Raw genomic sequence first — 5,398 nt, 5'->3', positions numbered from 1 at the left:
AAGCAAAAGTTATTGAGGGTATTCATATTAGTTAATTCGTGATGGCATGCATATTTATTAATATTCGTTACATTAAAGTAAATGTGCAGCAAAGTTAGGGAAACGTTTATTAGTAAATATATCTTCATCATGACTCAGGTGTGGCTGTATGATGAGAAGCTTGCTTCCCAACTACATGGTTCAGAGTTCAGTTCTTCTGCATGGTACATTCGTCGAGTGTCTTCTACTGTAGCCACGGACCGACCAAAGCCTTGTGAGTGGATTTGGTTGATGGAAACCGAAAGAAGCCCGTCGTATATATGTAGATATGTGTGTATGTACGTATGTATGTGTTTTTCTCCGACCACTGCTTGACAACCGGTGTTGGTGTGTTTTATGTCCCTGTAACATAGCGGTTCATAACAAAGAGACAATAGAGTAAGTACCAGACTTTAAAAAGAAGTTCTGGAATTGAGCTTTTCGCCTAAAACCTCTCAAGGCGGTGCCCCAGCATGGCCGCAGTCAAATAACAGAAACAAGTAAAAGATGAAAAATATCATAAGTATCAGTCTGCAGGGTGGAATGTAATTACCATTCGTAACAGAGGAAACTAAGAGATCTCATATTTCATGTACGAACCTCTTTACAAATATATTTAATGTACAAGGAAACAAAATCAGACTGCAGACAAACATTACTGGTAGTATATTCATTACCGTTCGTCTTATTAATGACCAAGTAAGTGTCCATAATGGTAAAAGACCTCCTTCGGTCATAAATGACCATGGGATCACATTTAGAAAGTTCCCCTCCTAGGTACAAATCTGGGCAAGGTTGCTTTGTGGAAGGCCAGCAGTCACCAATGCACCATGCATAGCAGTGTCCCCCTCTCCACACCACTTATGTTATCCAAGGAAAAGGCAAAAAGCTTGGCACCAGTGACGTCGAAACTCATTTCTACAGCTGAGGGAACTGAAGCAACGTGAAATAAAGTGTCTTGCTGAAGAACACAACACAGCCAAGTCCTGGAATCGAACTCAATACCTCTTAATTGTGAGTCCAACGCTCTAACCACTGAGCTATGCGCCTTCACAAATGCCCTACCCGGTTTCTATGGTGTATGTGTTCCCCAGCTGGACGGGACACCAGTCCATGGCAGCGTTACTCATTTTTGCCAGCTGAGTGGACTGGAGAAACGTGAAATGAAGTGTTTTGCTCAAGAACACAACGCGTCACCCGGTCCAGGAATCGAAACTACAATCTTACGATCAGGATGCTGACACCCTAACCACTAAGCCACGCTCCTCCGCACCCATAATTATTAAATAGGTAATATAAGGCGGCGAACTAGAATCATTAGCATGCCAGACAGAATCCTTGGTAAAATTGGAAAAAGCCGGTACGGTTACGGTTTGAAACATTTGGTATAAGAAGACAGCAAGCTGGCAGAAACGTTAGCACGCCGGGCGAAATGCTTCGCGGTATTACGTCTGCCGCTAAGTTTTGAGTTCAAATTCCGCCGAGGTCGACTCTGCCTTTTATCCTTTCGGGTTCGATTAAATAAGTACCAGTTACGCACTGGAGTCGATGTAATCGACTTAATCCGTTTGTCTGATTTTTTAAAAATCCTCTCTGTGTTTAGACCCTTCTGGGTACTAAAGAAATAGGTATTTCGCCTGCCGTTACGTTCTGAGTTCAAATTCCGCCGAGGTAGACTTTGCCTTTCATCCTTTCGGGGTCGATTAAATAAGTACCAGTTACGCACTGGAGTCGATATAATCGACTTAATCCGTTTGTCTGTTCTTGTTTGTCCTCTCTGTGTTTAGCCCCTTGTGGGTAGTAAAGAAATAGAAATAGGTATTTCGTCTGCCGTTACGTTCTGAGTTCAAATTCCACCGAGGTCGACTTTGCCTTTCTTCTTTTCGCAGTTGATAAATTAAGTACCAGTTACATTCTGGGGTGGATGTAATCGACTTAATCCGTTTGTCTGTCCTTGTTTGTCTCCTTTGTGTTTAGACCCTTGTGAGTAGTAAAGAAATAAGTAACTTCACTTAGGTTTGAACTGAGGTTAAAGACATCAACAACAACAAAAACAACAGCAGCAACAACAACTGCAGTTTGTCAGAGCAGTGGGGGATAGGGTGGGCTTAAAATAAAGCTTCGTTGCCAGAAGGGAAAATGCCCTTGCAATAGATAGTTGCGTCCTTTGTCATGCTGAGTTCAAAACCTGCTCGAGTAGTACACTCAGCCTACCGTCCTTCAGAGGTCGATAATTGTGCTGGCTCTGATTTAGTCAACGATAACCCTCAATTTGAATGCGAGATAACAACGCAGAAATAGTCTTGGAAATGTAGTAGTAGTAGCGTCGATCATATTCCGGCCACAAGTACGCACAACACACGCGTACATATATACATTTATATCTAGGTGCGTATATGTGTGTGAATGGGTGTGTGTGTTTATATATAGATATATATGTGCGTGCTGGTGTGTGAGTATGTGTGTGTACGTAGGAGTGGATGTGTGCAAGTGTGCGTATTAGCATATATATGGAAATATGTATGCATAGATAAGTATTTGGATGAATGGGCAGGTACATACGTAGATAGACAGACAGACAGACATAGAGACAGACAGGCAGACAGGCAGGCAGACACACACACACATACGCACATACATACATACATACATACATACATACATACATACATACAAACATACATACATACATACATACAAACATACATACATACATACATACATACGTAGGTAGGTAGGTAGATAGATAGATAGATAGATAGATAGATAGATAGATAGATAGATAGATAGATAGATAGATAGATAGATAGATAGATAGATAGATAGATAAAAAGCTAAATTTGGCTGTGGCTAAGACTGCCACTTTACAAATGCGTAACCCAGGTTCGATCCTTCTGCACAGTGTCTTTGGCGAAAGTCATTTACTATACCGTCAACTTGCGAATGGAATTTGGTAGATAGAAAGTGTACAACCGCTCCTTGTATGCATACATACACACATACGGGATTTTGGGGCAGCATTATAAAACATAATATCAAAAAATTTCAATATACCTAGGAGATAACAATATACTCAAAGTAGCCAGCTCCAGCTTCCCTCCACCACAGCCTCAAGACGGCTCCGGAACCTATTTTGTATGCGTTCCTCGCTGTATTCCTGAGGATATATTTGACACCTCCTTGACCTAGGCCGTCATCTCGGCATTGGTGTTGCAAGCAGAGCTGTCGGTGGGTTTCTCAACAGCGCTCCACACATTGAAATCCATGGCATTGCAATCAAGGGGGATCAAGAGGTCAGAAATTAGGACTGTTGATGCGGTAGAAATACTCCGACAACTATTTCTGACACTTTCCAGAGGTATAGCAAGAAGTCACATCCTACTATCACAGCTATGGCCTTCCAATAGCATCCAACTATCACAATAGGTCTCCCAGGCCTTCCAGTAACAACCGTCTCCAGCCCTGGCTGGAGACGGTTGTTACTGGAAGGCCAAATTCTCAAGTAGCTACACGTAGCCCTCAGAATTGAGCTAAGACCCATTAAAAGATGGGTCTTATGCTCAAAGATGACGGCGTGACGTCACCCTCACCTGAGACACACCGAAAGACCATCAGAGTTTGTGTTAACTTGGCTTCTATGACCACGACTCCTATTCACAGAACGCTGAGCAGCAGCCATGATTTTGGCACTTTGATACCCGGCGCGGATCATGATACAGGCAACTCTTTTCCAATATCCAGGTTCCTTCCAATTCCTCCATGTCAGCTAACTTTTTCTCAAATACAGATTTAATCCTTATGCTCTGCAAAGCCGTTCATTGTCCTCCAATTTATCAAGCTGTTCTTGAAAAAGAAGACAAAAATTTAATCAAGTTTAGCTCGCGCACTCTTTATATATATGTGTAAAAAGAACCTTGCTTCACAACCACGTGGTTCTGATTTCAGTCCAACTATGTGGCACCTTCGGCAAGTGTCTTTAGTATAGCCACGAGCCGACCAAAATCTTGTGAGAAGATTTGGTAGACGGTAAGTGAAAGACGCTTGTTGTGTGTATATATATATCTATATATATATATATATATATTACTTATATAGATATATATATATATATATATATATATATTATAGAGAGAGAGAGAGGAGAGAGAGAGAGAGAGAGAAAATAGTAAAGAGTGAAAAAACTAAAGAAGGCTTAAATGGTCGCAAGAAATTGAAAAGCTAAACGCGAAACCGGTCTTTCTTTTAAATTATGTCATTATAAGAGAAAAAAAATTTTTTTTTCATTTTCTAATATTCTTCAGACATATTGACGCAAATATATATATTTTTTAACATTTAAGCCTTCTGTAGTTTTTTCACTCTTTACTATTTTCTATATATTCACCCACGTGCTTTCACAAACCAACTTTCTTATCTATCTATATATATATATATATATACACACGTGTTTCTGATCAAGGAGTATCTGGATTGTTGCCATAGTAACGAAGTTAAAGCAGGCATCGTAAAGCCACTTGGTACAGATTGACTTTGAATTCTGCTCTGTATGCGCATTAAGTTTTAACGTTCTACCTCATATTCGCTGTTTACAGCAGTGCTTGGAAGGAAGAAGTGTGACGTGTGATCGTCGCAATGACCATGACAGAAAGTTGAGCAGAGAATCTGCATCAAATTTTGCCAAAAGCTTAGTGATATTTGCTCAGAGGCCTACGCAAAACTTTCAAAAAATTTTTCCTCGTTCTCGACACAATCGAGGGGATCTTGTGCAGCTGAAACACGAGTCCCTATTTGGTAAACTGAAAGCAGTTTGGGCACAAACCCGACGAACACGCGTCTCATATCCTCATCTTCAGTGATAATGGACTGAATCGTAATTAATCTACACATCCTCTGATAACTCACGGGTGGTGATTCGAGGATTCCCCCTCCCCCATCTGCACGCACATCTACGAAGTTTTTTGCAGTCCTGCTGGTTGCAAGTCTCTCAGAACTTTCGTCAATGTCAACATTTTTTCGGCCATCTTGGAAAGATCTGAAACACTCGTACACTTGTATACGGCTCATAAATTTCTTTCCATATAATTTCTGAAACTTTGCGTAGGCTCCTGGGCAGTTTCACCATGACAACTTTCTCTGTCATGGTCAATGCGACGATCACACTTTACACATGTTCGTTCCAAGCACTGCTGTAAACAGCGGAAGTGAGCTAGATGGTTAATCTTAGGGTGCGTGCACAGCACGGATCAACAACAATCTTTTCCGAGCGGCTGCACTCCGTGTGCATTGGATTCGTTACTATGGCAACAGTCCGGAAACTTCTTGATCGGACCTCGTATATATGTGTGTGTGTTTGCGTAGGTATGTGTGGGTGTTTTTGTTT

Source organism: Octopus sinensis, linkage group LG9 (assembly GCF_006345805.1).
Source record: "Octopus sinensis linkage group LG9, ASM634580v1, whole genome shotgun sequence".
Classification (NCBI taxonomy): domain Eukaryota; kingdom Metazoa; phylum Mollusca; class Cephalopoda; order Octopoda; family Octopodidae; genus Octopus; species Octopus sinensis.
The sequence above is the reverse complement of the archived record's forward strand: the minus strand, read 5'-3'. Positions refer to the sequence as shown.